Source organism: Amphiura filiformis, chromosome 2 (genome assembly GCF_039555335.1).
Source record: "Amphiura filiformis chromosome 2, Afil_fr2py, whole genome shotgun sequence".
Taxonomy (NCBI): Eukaryota; Metazoa; Echinodermata; class Ophiuroidea; order Amphilepidida; family Amphiuridae; genus Amphiura; species Amphiura filiformis.
Window position 1 is genome coordinate 87,113,323 of NC_092629.1, and position 15,686 is coordinate 87,129,008.

The 15,686-nt window shown below is 35.0% G+C and overlaps 1 long non-coding RNA gene across 1 annotated transcript; it reads right to left on the reverse strand.

The window, feature by feature from the left end:
- Positions 1 to 300: 300 nt before the first annotated feature.
- On the reverse strand, positions 301 to 14,592 carry LOC140146767 (uncharacterized). Its single transcript, XR_011858301.1, has 3 exons — positions 14,281 to 14,592; positions 8,625 to 8,738; positions 301 to 488 (listed from the first exon to the last, which is right to left on the reverse strand). It is a non-coding gene; the product is annotated as an uncharacterized lncRNA (long non-coding RNA).
- Positions 14,593 to 15,686: the final 1,094 nt, after the last annotated feature.

The window sequence follows — 15,686 nt, forward strand, 5'->3', positions numbered from 1 at the left end:
CTGTGATATTCGAACTCTTCTACACACTCGCTATGAAATGATCAAAGCATTTTTTTCCAAAGCTCACTACCATTCGCAAGATACTGTGAACTACCAACTCGCAACAGTTTAAAATAGTTGCCAACCTTTAAATGATAACTAACCGTTCCTTTCTGTATTTTTCACATACGCGAAAAATCCTTCATCATTCCAAGACGTTGTGGAAATAAACGACAGCCACATTGTTGAATGGAGTACGATAACAGATTTGGGTATTTCCAACTCGGTGCCTGACATTTCTAGTATGGTAACATCGCCCTCACCGACCAATAAGAAGTCCTGGCCTTTCTCAACACGAAAGAATTCGAATTCGATCCGAATGCTACCGTCGATTGTTGTTATAGTCCACGTACAATCCATGGAATTTGGATATAACGCGGGATATAACGGGGATGATATATTGATAGCTTGGTCGACGCCAATCTCGATCTCATCATTTCCACAAATGTCTATATGGAAGAAATTACAGACATTTAGTAAAGTCTATGAAAGTAAATTATTCACGTTTCGGCATAAAACAGTTATCATTTTATCCTTCAGATGAGCGCTCAGATGGATCAAAATTGGAGGCATTGACATTCTCAAATTCGAACATACTGTCGAAATTCGAATATCATTAAATTTGACATTCGAACAAGTCAGGTATCATACAGAGGATGATTTAAGGAAGCCCCATCATGCACTGCAAACGTGTTATCACTAGAGTTTCAACTGCCACTTTACTTTTCAAATCCCATTGAATTCTGTGCAAAAGATGTTGTTTAAGAATTGTGCGTGTGTCATTATTACTTGGTCGATTTCAGAACAAAAGTGATGTATGCATAAAGGATAATTCACACCTTCTGTAGGTAACATAAAATGTGAAATCGACTAGCATTTTGAATGCGTTTTTATCGTAAATATATCAGTCCAAATTCAAATTTAACCATGCCCGTCAATGCAATGTGCGAGCAGTGGTGTCATGTTCACTCGCACAGCTGTGCTAACCGCAAGTCAACACAGTGGCGTGGTATCATCATCTGGGTATCATACTTACCACCATGTTGACGAAAACCTTAATCACACCTTTACTCGGGAATATTAACCGGGTAGACAACCATTCCTTTTCAAAGAATATTTTTGTTTGTCCTGCAATCACGACATCATGCCTTATGTTAGAAAAATAATTATCAAGAACGAATCACATGGTTTTATTTAAAACAAACTCATATTGACCATAAAAACGAATAAAAAATAGTCGTCTCTCAATACGCGATATTCAAGGGCAATGACGTCATGGTTATTTGTGCCTTCATTGTATTACTGGGACGTCATTGCACCAGACAATTTCGGCTGAATTTTGAATATCATTGAGACACGGCTGTTTTTATTCGTTTTTATGGTCAATATGAGCTTGTTTAAAATAAAACCATGTAATTCGTGCTTGATAATAATTTTCCTATAACATATAGGTAAGGCATAATGTTGTGATTGCCGGAGACTTCTTTTGAGTAATAATGTCAAGGGAAATTCTTCGGTTGCTCAAATTTCGCTCTGACTATTGAATACATGAATACAAAACCCACCCAAGTCCATGGGAAGTGATTTTGAGAAAAAAAACCGTGTATCATTTTAATTCCTTCAGTTATATTTACCTGGTCAATATGGTAAGTTTTACGTGCAAATGAGTGGGTTAAACTGTATTAAGTATGACGATTAGCATTTCAGGGACTTCGTGGGGTTCATTTTAAATTTTGGACTTGGGTGGTTTTTTGAATCATATACAAAGACAACAATGTTTGAGTGAGATTACCACTAGTAAGATAATACAAAATAAAGCACACGGGTATGTATACTGTTGATAAGCATTCTGCCATGTAATATAAACCACACACGTTCCTTTATTAAACCCATTTGTTTTTTCAAAAGTCACTCTCCAGCAATGAATGTGTTACATACTGGATTTCAATCAATGTGTTACAAGACTCAAATCACGGAATTTGGTGGTTCTTTCATACATGCTATTTCTCACATGCTCAATAGACACAGATGATGAATTTGAGTTGTTCTTTCATACATATGACAGGCCTATGTATAGCAACAATTTCCCATGCTTAACTCAATTTGGCCAACGTATGGACTTGGGTGGGTTTTGTATTCATATATTCAATTGTGATGTGCTCTGAGTAATTTAATTTTATGATTTATCTTTGTTTACAATTAAAATCTATTTCATGTGACATTTTTAGGAATTCACCTTTCTTGCATCAACTTGATCCAACCACAAAATGAATCATTTCTAATTTTGGATCATATGGAAATTCCCCTGAGATTGTAAAATGAAGATGACATCATATGGGATTCCCCTCAGGAAGTGATGTCATGTGAAAGGTTAATGTTATAATTAAGACTTGGGAATTTCCCAGGTAGCAGCATAGTGTGAAGGTAATAATTGCCTATTAATATAGAATGGGGTTTTTTTTCAGTGCTTTGTATATAAGAAAATGTAAACATGATTCTTCACAGTTTATAGTGTTGATCTGGGCTAGGTAGCTAATGTGCTTAGAGTCCAATTCCTTCAAAGAAAGGAAATTGCGAACCAGAACTATTTTATGTTGTCAATGTACTACTGCCTGCCAGTGTTGTCGGAGAAAATCTAGAATACGTCAAAGAACGTACTTCTTCCAAGAAAGGAATATATATTCTTCTGTCGACTTGCTGGAGTCTGGTTTTTTGATACAACACATAATGTCAATATAAGTGGGGACAACTGCATCGCAGTCCTGCTTCCTGAAGATATTGTGTGAAAGTTGGAATGGCACCATTTTTGGAGAAAGCAGCGCAAGGGGTTATGCGTTTGGAGAAAGCAGCGCAAGGTGATAAGTGTTTGGAGAAAGCAACGCCATTTTTGTGTGAGGATTTTATTCGCAAGGATATTTATCAATGCAAGTGTACAATGGACTTCGCTGACTTTCGCAGGACAAGTGAATAAGGATATATACATCAGCCGTCCAGAACATTGCAAAAACTCTATGTTACCATCAAGAAGAAGAATGCTGGCTACCCAGCAAACACAAAAACGTTTTAAAAACGTTTTAAATAAGTTATATTTTGGCTTTTGGTTTAGGTAAAAACGTTTTAATAACATTAAAATATCGGGTTATATAAAGGTCATGATAACGTTTTAAAACGTTTTGTATGAAAAACACACTACAACAATATTTTTAAATGTTTTCAAAAAATGTTATTGTAAACTATTTTTACAAACATTTTTGCCAAATATTGTGTCAATACTTAAATAACATTATGTTAAAATGTTTGAACCCAGCAAACACAGAAATGTTCTTAAAATGTTTTTTCAAAACCTTTTAATAACATTTAAATGTCGGGTTATATAAAGGTCATGAAAACGTTTTTAAAACGTTTTTAAAACGTTATTGAAAATATTTTGGGGAAACATTTGTTCGCAAATATTTTTTCAACCCCAAAATACCATTCTGTTTAGAATGTTTTGTATCAAGTTTTTAAGAATGTTTTTGGAATGTTATTAAAACGTTTTTATACCCTTTATATAACCCGACATTTAAACGTTTTCTGTAAAACATTTTTGTTTGCTGAGCAGTAGATTATCAAAAATGTTTTTAAGGTTATGAAAACGTTTTATACTCTTAATATACCCTTTATATAACCCGACATTTAAACGTTTTCTGACAACCTTTTATAACCTTTTGCGAATGATGTCGAAAACGTTTTGTGTTTGCTGGGTAAGTACTGATTAGCTTAAAGAATAATTATATTTGGGTCACTCCATATGAAATCAAGGAGGCGTCCCACCTGACCCCTTCAGATTTGCTTTATATTGTAGTCATATGTTGTACCTGTCAAAATATTACAAACCTGCAAATTTGAGGTCTGTAGCTCTTACGGATTTTCTGTGGCAGCCATTTAAAGTTGGAGTAGGTGGGTCTAAATTTGGACCAAAGAGTTGCCCTTTAAATAAATTTCATCTTTGGGAGTCTGTGCCTTCTTTAAAAAAAGAAAGAGAGGTCTGAAACTTTGTATACACACTAATTGCATGCCCAATTTGTCAAAAAAAAAAAAATAAAAAAATTCTGTTATTGCGCGTTGTGTCACGGGGTCATTAAATATGCAAGAAAAAATGTAATGTTTTGTAAACTGGCAAGTTTAGCCCCCCTAAATTCACATTTTTTGTCAGATTAATTATTTGTTGTTATCACTGATGCTATGTATAGGATAAATACAATGCATATCCAAAAAATTGAGGTCACAACTCATTTACATTTCGAACAGCGCCCTCACAAAGATGAAATGTATTGCAATTCAACATTTTCAGGGGCCCAAAGTCGATGTGGTCCACCTTCAAAATTTATAAAACATCACTTTTATATAACTACTAGTCTTGAATTACAACTTTGGTAAGTCCCAGTAATTGTATAGGTTGACTTCATATAAAATGACAAGCCCAAAGTTGACCATTTTCTTATAATTGCATGTAGTGCAAATGTGCCGAATTCGGAAGGCTTGAAAGTCAAATTGGCCACAATATTAAAAATAAATGATTAGACGAGTAGTTATTGGTCCTATTTACTTTTATTTCCATTTCATTTTCAATATATACAGATTTTCTATGGTAGCCATTTAAAGTTGGTGTAGATGAAAATTAATGCAAAATTCACCATTTTCAGGGGCCCAAAGTCGATGTGGTCAACCTACAAAATTTATAAAACATCACTTTTATATGACTACTAGTCTTAAATTACAACTTTGCTCAATCCCAGTAATTTTATAGGTTGACTTCATATAAAACGACAAGCCCAAAGTTGACCATTTTCTTATGATTGCATGTACTGCAAATGTGCCGAATTCGGAAGGTTTAAAAGTCAAATTGGCCACAATATTGAAAATAAATGACTAGATGCGTAGTTATTGGCCCTATTTACTTTTATTTTATTTTATTTTCAATATTGGGGCCAATTTGACTTTCAAGCCTTCCGAATTCGGCACATTTGCGCTACATGCAATCATAAGAAAATGGTCAACTTTGGGCTTGTTATTTTATATGAAGTCAACCTATACAATTACTGGGACTTAGCAAAGTTGGAATTTAAGACTAGTAGTTATATAAAAGTGATGTTTTATAAATTTTGAAAGTGGACCACATCGACTTTGGGCACCCTGAAAATGTTGAATTTACAATAAATGTGATCTTCGTGAGGGCGCTGTTCGAAATGTAAATGAGTTGTGACCTCAATTTTTTGATATGCATTGTATTTATCCTATATATAGCATCAGTGATAACAAAAATAATTAATGTGACAAAAATGTGAATTTAAGAGGTTAAACTTGCCAGTTTACAAAACCTTGCATTTTTTCTTGCATATTTAATGACCCCGTGACACAACGCGCAATTACAGAATTTTTTTATTTTTTTATTTTTTGACAAATTGGGCATGCAGTTAGTGTGTATACAAAGTCTTAGACCTCTCTCTCTTTTTATAAAGAAGGCACAGACTCCCAAAGATGAAATTTATTTAAAGGGCAACTTTTGGGTCCAAATTTAGACCCCCTACTCCAACTTTAAATGGCTGCCACAGAAAATCCGCAAGAGCTACAGACCTCAAATTTGCAGGTTTTAATATTTTTACAGGTACAACATATGACTAAAATATAAAGCAAATCTGAGGGGGTCAGGTGGGACGCCTCCTTGATTTCATATGGAGTAACCCATTTGTTGTCTTATATTGCATCAATCATATCTTACTTTCAATTAAAGACTTAGATTTTGTTAGCTTAATTAAACAGTGTATTTATGTTGTGCATTCGTGTGAATTTGGGTAAAAGGTGATTTTGGTTTTGAGTCAGTACGACTCGTAACACAATATATGACAGGTTTTTAAGCGGACATTTATATACATGAATTTGAAAACATTATTTTAGCATTGGTTCAAAATAAATTCATGCTTTCATAAGGTGTCACCGCAAGGCAAAGTGAAAAGACGCGAGGTAAAAGTCACTAGAAATTTTGTATTAATGGCAAAATCCTGAGCAAGAAATTATTTAATGGATCTGCTAAGACCTGGCAAAGATTTATGGAAGTCCTTAATTGAATTTTTCTGCAGAGAATGATAGCTAATTGAAGAAGATTTTGAACATATTATAGCACAAAGAAGCGATTAATTTAATTTGTTGCAGCACTTTCTCATGTTCACACGCTAAGTAAAATCAGACGTAAGGTAGTAGAATCATAGAAGGACAAGGATGACATTAAGTCTACGAAGATAAATTGATTAGAAAAGCAATTCTTGTATAATTCCGTGCGTATTATAGCAAGATGATAGCATTTTCACATGGATTAGAAAGTCATTTACCTTATAATTTGTTCAAATAGACAGGAATAGACATTATGGTACACATCATCTTCATTTTAATGCTCTGCGTGCTAGCCATAGGCATCAACATAAAAAGTTCCAGGTTTTGAGATATTTTCTCAAAATATCAAGATCAACCTTCAGAACCACTGAAGCAATACTAGGCTTATTTGTACTCATTTTAAAGCATTTTCCATGCTGATTCCGAATACGGTCATGAAAATTTAGAATTTAGAATTTTCAAAAGAAACTGGAAACTTGTCGTCTGCAGGCGACACCCGCGTTCTGCGTGGAGAGAGTTAAGGATAATAGAGAGCTTGCGGAATGAAGTTACTTTAACTTTAACTTTAACGTCTAGAGGATTATAGAGGATTATGTATTCAAAACCACATTAAAGCCGCTTGAAGTTAAAGTTAACGCGAGAATCTATAGTGTGCCGTAAATTATGATGAAAATACGTCATAATTAAGAACAATAGTTTGGATATTTCCTCATAGACTACATAATTACCACTTATGTATTATCTAGTTAATAGACCAATTATCGGAAATCTAATTTGGTTTGGGTAAAAAACATGCCACATGTTGCTGAAAATTACTGATTGAATTAGATCAAAATATTTTTTGTTCAAAACGTCACACTTGGTATATGCTTTTGTGTGTGCTCATGACGTACATCAAATGAGCTTGCGGAGCCAAGTTTTGGCTTCGACTTCAACGCCAAGGGGATTAAGTTCCAGTAAAATGGCCTGATTTTACGGGACCGAGCAGTGTACTGAACTTCTGCGAATTGCAGCTACTGTGAACATTTTTTTTACAACGTTGCGTGTCTTATAGTTACACCTCTATATAACCAAATATGTTTGTACTGTTCAGGTATTTTATTTAATTATTATTTTATTCATTTAGGCCTACATTATGTACCCCAATTCAGCAGAATGCTGGTCTAACATGTGCCACGCTATTATACGCATATTATAGGCCTATGGGTATTGTATGTCAACCAAATTATTCATTATTAAAAGTGGAGGCCTATTTGTTACAAAAAATAAGAATGTCAGAAAAGGAGCATCCAGAAATAATTATGTTGGTTGAAATTCACAAATCTGGGAGTATTTAAAGAACAAAATGAGGATCATTCGGGGAGATATATTTAATTCGATGAGAATGCAAAGAGGAGTCCTTGCCCTCCTAAAAGAAAACTCCTGGCAACGCCACTGGGGAGTGGGAAAGTGAGGAGAGATGAATAGATGGAGGGAGGGAATGATATGGAGAGGTGGTGATGGTGGTGGGGGGGGTGATAGGGAGAGCAAACAGATAAAATGGGCTTGTGTCCTGATGGAAATATAAGTGAAGTTGAGCAAGAAATCGAATCGATATTTTTGAAGTTGCCGTTAAAGTTCCAGTAACTTCACTCTCTAATGTGATGTACGTATACTTCTGTTTAAGGCACTGTCCTCCCACCAAACAAAAAACTGTTTGAAAACGTTGTAAACGTGTTTTTTTAACATGATGTAAACATGTTTTCTTTTCCAAAACGTTCAATAACATTTAAATGCTGGGTTGCTCAAATGTCATGAAAACGCTTTGAAACGTTTCATATGAAAAACACTGCAACGACATTTTAAAAGATGTTGTTAGCATGTTATGGTAAAATATTTGGTGGCAAACATTACAGCGCATTACAAATCATGATGTACGTATACTTCTAAGGCACAAAAATGTTGTCTTATATTGTAAAATGAAGTTTTCTGTTCTTTCTGTATAATTTACTTGTTTCTCGTAATTATCAAAATTACAAAAATGACTTGAGCAGTCAAGTTAGCTCAATCGATACTGGGCGTTCGACTATGGTGCGAGAGGTTGCGGGTTCGAGCCCTGGCGGTGCCTTGTACGCTCTCGTGGAAAAATTGGGTTAGCTTGAAATTCCCCTGATGGACAAGGAACTTACTGCTAATTTGCCTCGTTGTAACCCGTATGAAACTCGGGGAGCTGATCCTGGTTGCGAAGGTTATGGAATGTCTAGGGTGTGCGCTTTTGAAGCAGATGTGGGGCCGTAGTCATGGTCAGCGACAATCTGTAAAGTGTGCTGAAGCTTGTGGATCAACGTCTAGGTGTTGTGCTTGTGCATATAGCACACTATAGATCACTGCGCTTTTTTAAACATTGGCATAAGAAAATAATGTACTCTCTCAAAATATCACAAGAAATATTTTACCGCAATTATTTTCATCTGTATTATCCATGCACTGGCTGACTCCGTCACATTTCAGGCTTGCGTCAAGACATGCCATCGTTGAAAAACACCCAAACTCATTCTCTCTACAAACAACTATAAGAATATTTGTTATTAAACAAAAGCTATATTAATTTTAGGGCGCATCATTTGATTTCCAGGGGGGATGTATGAGAGTGTTTGTTTGAAAAAAACTTCTCCCAACACTAGTGAGACATGAGAGTGTTTGTTTGAAAAAAAATTCTCCCAACACTAGTGAGACGAAAACAAAAACCATTCCGCCCCACTGAGGAGTAAAATAATCCTCCCCACCTAACCATGCATAAAGGTATACTCGGTGTAAAACATTAAAAAAAACCGCCCGAACAAAGTCCCATGCCCCCCCGAAAATCAAATGATGCGCCCCTTAAGGGATGGGGTATGAACGTTTGGACAGTATTTATTGTGCGACATTAGAGCACATCAGACATATCTAATTGCATTCTGAATACGAAAAATGTCCTTCTGATATCAAATAATTTTGATTTTTTGAAATTCGCAATATAATACACATTTTACGGCAAATGATTTAAAATTGATATTTTGATATTTAACAGTACTCGAAGTAAACTTTATAAATCTGATGATTTATACTTAAAGGGTATGTAGATGGGATGAAAAGCCGACGATCAATTGAAAATTTTGACCTTTTGTATTGAAGATATGGATTTTTTTCCCAAAACACCCACAAAAATAGGTCTTGGGAGGGGGAATCCATATCTTCAATATAAAAGGTCAAAATTTTCAATTGATCGTCGTCTTTTCCTCCAAACTACATACACTTTAAGAATATATCATTAGATTTATAAAATTTACTTCGAGGACTGTTATATATCAAAAGTTTAAAAATATCAAATTTTAATAATTTGTCATAAAATTTGTATTATATCATGAATCTCAAAAAATGAAAATTATTTGATATCAGAAAGACATTATTTGTATTCAGTATGCAATTCGATATGTCTGATGTGCTCTCATGTCCCACAAAAAATACTGTCAAAACGCTCAAAACCCTCATTCCAGTTCCCTTATGTAGTTTTATTTAATGCCATTTGACGTTTATGCACTTACAACTGTGTATGCGTCCAATTCACTTTCTTCGTGAAGTAAAGCCTACATGTAATCGTTAAAAACCAAACACAAACAACCAAACAACGAACCAGATATCTATTTCTTAGTTTTTATACACTCTTCAGTGTGGTAACGCTTTTGCACGTTTCACCGGGAAGTGGAAAGCGCAGGTTAATAGCAAACTTGTTACTTATTCGGCTAAAACTCTTTTTTATGTTATGTTTTTTAAACAATTAATAAGTTTTGGCGGGTTTTGACTAAATTGATAAATCCATCTGAGATGTCAAATTTGACCAACTTGTTGAAATTTAGGTGAATTTGTGTGTGCCCTTCTGTCTGTAATTGCTCTCGGCTCAGTATTGGAGATGTCAGTGGAAATCGTAGTGATGAGTGTTTTGGGTTGATGTTTATTAAAAGTCTTTAATCGATTGTCTATTTTGTTACTTTTGTTCGAAATCTAATAAGCTGCTTGATTTTATAATGCAATGTGATATAAATTAGGTCCAACTCACATAATTGTGCACGTTCAACCAGGAAGAGGAAAGCGTACATTAATAACAAACTTGTTACTTCATGCTTGTCATACAATGTCATAAATCATTTGAATCTATGTTTGAAGGTCATTAATAATAAAAGCAAATTTGTTTACGAAATCGACGCAAGCTGCAGATTCTATTGATTTCAACTATATCGTCGAACACATTAATGTTCATGCTAGTAACCTAATAATGTCGCTAACAATCATAGCGACTCCCTTTTCCAGAAAAATACAGAAATAATGTTTTGGGATAAAAAAAATATTATCCTGTTTTGCCAAGTGAAACATAGCTTAATTCTAATCCTTATAGTTCTAACTGGCAATAAAAGTCAAATTTTAATATTTTTGCAATCTGACGGAAAACAGGCCAAAAACATGCATTTTGCCCGGGATTTTGCATGTTTTACAAATTTGGCCACAAAATATTAAGACTTCGCACAAGTCTAAGGAATCGACATCTTGAGTATTGGAGAAGAGTCAGCTCGTAATTTTAATATTGTATGTTATTTTTGATAATTGGTTAAGAAAAAGATTAGAAAATGTGTTTTTCCAAAATTTAGAATGCATAACTTGAAATTAGTCTTTGTACAAGTCTTTGGGCTTGATTGTCACAGCATATGGAAAACATATTTCCAAAAATTGACCAAATATTAAAATTTGACTTTCATTGCCACTTAGAACTAACTAACTAAAGGTAAAGGGTTTAGATTTAGCTATGTTAGTTTTGGCAAAACTGGATAATATTTTTAACTAAAAAAAATTAGTGCTGAACTTTTCTGGAATAGGGAGTAAATAACATTCAGTATCTAATTTTACGAATGTCCAAAAATTAGTAATAACTAATAAGTAAAAATGATTTATATTAAATCAAGCATTAGTTTTTATGCAAAAGCAGCAATCTCGTTTTACCTAAGGTGGTGGTCAAATAAAAAATACATTATCCAGGAAAGTGGAAAGCACACATTAGTTATACAGTTGTAAACTTGTTACTTATACGCGACTTCCCTATCAGTGGTTGACTGAAATCAAAATTCTAAAAATCACCAAAAAACGTTTGCTTTTTAAAATATGTGTAGACGTGCCAACATATCCTGCAATTGATATGACTATATATCCTTAGGGGGGTACTACACCCCTGCCCAATTTTGTGCCTATTTTTGCATTTTTCTCAATAATTATAGCACATTGGTGACAAGTAAGATATGTATATTAAAGGGGCAAGGACTACAACTACTGTACTGAAAATTCAGAACCTCAAAGCAAGTAGTTATTGATTTATTGATCAAATATTGGTTTTCCCTCATTTTTGACTGTAACTCCGCAACTATTGTCTGTGCTGAAACAAAATTTCCAGCGTAGTAGTTGTAGTCCTTGCCCCTATAATATACATATCTTACTTGTCCCCAATGCGGTATATTTTTTGAGAAAAATGCAAAAAATGGGCACAAAATTGGGCAGGGGTATAGTACCCCCTTAAACGCCAGCTACGGTGACGATATTATACAAATATTTACTGCTCATGAGGATCTGGTGGAATCTATTGTCCCGAGGTGAACTGGAGACCGTGAGCCTACTATTTTCCCGAGACCGCCAGGTCGAGGGAAAATAGTAGGCTCACGGTCTCCAGTTCACCGAGGGGACCAATAGATTCCACCAGATCCCGAATTTAGAGCAGTAAATATTTGTTTTATATCCTTCATTAATATATTCTTTGTTCATTGATTGGTTAAAATAAATGAAGGCTAGGCCTAGTCAAAGCTAGGCTGGCCTTGCTTTGTTTTGATTGAATGCACGTAGGCCTAGCCTACATGCATGCATGCACACAGCACGCATAAGCTTACCGTGAAAGTTGTATACCTCTACAATACCGCAGTGAAACGAGTAACCATGTTCTCTGTTATTTTTACCATCAAAATTAAGATACTGATCCTGATGTAATTCAGATTTATGCCATGAAACCGCCGTATTTTAGCTGCACTTCTGTGCTGCTTGTGTGCTTCGCAAGACAACATGACTTGCTACACATTAATACCCCGGAATCGGTACTGATATCCCGCGTATGTGGCGAGTTACACCGACCACTAGGAACTGCGACGCGGCTATGCGGTCATACGCGCTCAGAGGGAGATAGGAAAACTATTTCCCGGGGAGATAGTACTTTGAATAGTACCCCGTTCCCTCATCGATCGGCTTTTTGATTGCTTTGCAAAATAGCAAAACTATTTTTGGTCACATGATACTCGTTTAACCAATTAATGAACGAGAATATATTAATGAAGGATATAAATTCAAATATTGTTTCAACCTGTTGCTATGGTAGCTAATCCTGTTACATCATCACACGGCGAATATTCAAAAGGTCTGATGCTATATAATAATACAAGGGTATGTTTTGTTTGTATAAACATCAAGTTCAATGGATATCGATATGATATGTTCAACTGCCGTTATACAAAAATATATAAAAAACAACATGGTTCAATGACAATCTTTGTAAAGTTTCAGTATGCAATTTAACAAAACAAACATCATCTCTATACAGACCTAAACAATAACGAAATTAAATTATTTATTAAACTTTTAAGTTTAATAAATAAATTAATTTAATTTAATTTAATTTAATAAACATAAAGTAAGGTTATTAAAGATATTTCTCTTTATTTAATAACCTTACTTTATGTTTTATAATAAATATTCAAAATCATCATCTTCATACAGACCTACGCAATAACAATATTAGATTATTCCAAGGATAAATTGCTATTTTCTTTTGAATATTATTTATGTTTTATATATACATTATGACTTGGTCAAATTGACACTCCGGGATTGCACGTTCACCCGGGAAATGGAAAGCTCACGTCAATGGTAAACTTATCGGATTAAGCCATTCGAAGTCATATTCACAGATTTTGTGGGGGTGATCGACTTGATAGTTTAGAACGTCAATATTTTGATTTCAATTTCATGATGTAATATACAGTAAGCCAAATAATTAAGGTACCAGTTACGTTCATCCCCTGTATATCCTAAACAAAGGCAGATATGTCATAATTGGAACCAACAGCCAAAAGCTGCATCTTTTAGCTCGAATTTAAGACCTCATTTGTTGAAATTGTTCAAGAAGTAAAGACACGACGATCCAAAAACCCGAGGAAGATGCAAATTGATTAGAACATAATTATAAGTGCATCTTTTTATTTCGTAGGCCTATCTTCATTATTTTTGTGGATCACTGTTTCTTTAATTCTCAACCAATTTCAACAAATGGTCTTAAATCAGAGCTAAAGACTACAGGCATCGCCTGCTTGTTTTAATTTTGACACATTTGTCTTTATTTAGGATATACAGTGGTGAATGCAACTGGTACCCTAATTCTTTTGCTTACTGTATTCCTAGTTTGAACATGAATGCCGAATACTGAATAAAAGTTGCAAGAACATGTTTATGCCTGAAAAAAAAACACCAGGGACCCCTAAAACAAAGTTGTGGATAAAATGCTATATATTACATATACAGCATTTTTGTGATCGGATTGATGCAAAACACTCATTTTTTGTCTCCAAAGTAAACAGGAGGTATCTATATGTAATTGGCTATTCCACTTGAAATCCATACGCCCCTTATTGAAGACATGACCTTAATCTTCTACACAGGAGTTCTACACAATGGAGTCACCCATTCGGGTAACCCTGATTTGAAATTCACACTCCAGTTTAAGTAACCATGCATATACCCCAAAGTCACTTGCATTTATTATGGAGGGCAGAATTAACCATCCATTTGTTGCCGAAATGAGTAACATGTAATTATGGCCATAGCTAGTTCTTGCTCTAAGCCCTTCATGTCTTCCATAGGGGGTGTATGGACATTAACTGGAATAGCCCATTTGCAGATTATGTTTTTACTTATTTGGAGTTGATCAACATTTGTATTATCGGTAAAATTTTAAATACATTTTCATAAAGAAAAAAGTTTTTCGAAACTAACCTGGATCTAAACTCCATTCGATTTCCATCAACACTCCAGGTTCCCCGTATCTTCTATCAGATGTAAATTGAATCCACATCTGGAAACCAGCGACGCTTACTTTGTTTGGAGCATCGCTCCCAGAAAATCGGTGTTCTGTACTATTACCCGTGACAACGGGCCCGGAACCGATGTTTATGAAATCGTAATAAAATTCGGTATCGAAGGCGAGAAAGGTTACTATGATGTGTCCGTTGTCTGATGCCGAAATGACCCATTGGCAGTCCATGTAGTCTGGGTACGTACGAGGGTATAACGGTGTCGACAGGTTGTATTTACTGTCTTTGCGTAAGATTTTGATATCAGAATCACAAACGTCTGTTAAAAAAGATTGAACATGAAATATGTTTGCCATATGTCATCATCATCATCATCATCACCACCACCATCATCATCATCATTATCATCATCATCATTACCATCATTATCAACATCGTCATCGCCATCATCATCATCATCATCATTATCATCATCATCGTCATCATCATCATCGTCATCATCATCATCATCATCATCATCATCATCATCCATACTATTCTTGAAAAATGGGTATATTGATGGGTCCACTTTCAAATTCTCAGCGGTACACCCCTACCAAAACCAAACTTGAGTACCTCCCCCGGGCCCTGCTCAGACCCTGGGAGAGGGTTTGGCTGATATATTGGGTCACTCATATAAAGTTTATATTGATTGTTCTGAGACTGCACTTTAATTGCGCTGCATCAGATGAAATTGCACCACAACTTTCAAAATGGGGTGCACCCCAAGGTAAAAAAATACTTGAACACTGAAATTGCACCTAACCTTCTCAATTGCAATTCTAAATGTAAATATCCTCTCACATTTTAATACTAAGCGTATTAAGGGATCTGGAATGAGCGTTTTGAGCGTTTATTCAATTCGATATGTCTGATGTGCTCTAATGTCCCATAATAAATACTGTCCAAAGGTTCATACCCCACCCCTTACATAGAACATTTAAAAAAATATTTAAAATATCAATACCGCAAAAGACGGAGACCGCGAAAGACGGCTGGCCGCTAGTATACATACCACACTGCTCATCTGTTGCATCTAAACACAGTGCTGTACCATCACATACGGTATCGTCACGTAGGCATCCAACCCCAGACTCGCACACGAACTGCCCATCATTACATAGTGGATCTAGCGAGTAAACATGTTACTTTATCATTAAAATTATTCAGCAAAAATAGACATTTGTTATTAATATCTGTGACTTTCAATCATTTAAAATATAAGAGCGAGTACCACGGTTGTTTGATGTGATCATTTATAGTGTTCAATTCTAGATCTTAACAATACCAATAACTATCACACTAATATGTAATGTATATTTCCAGCTC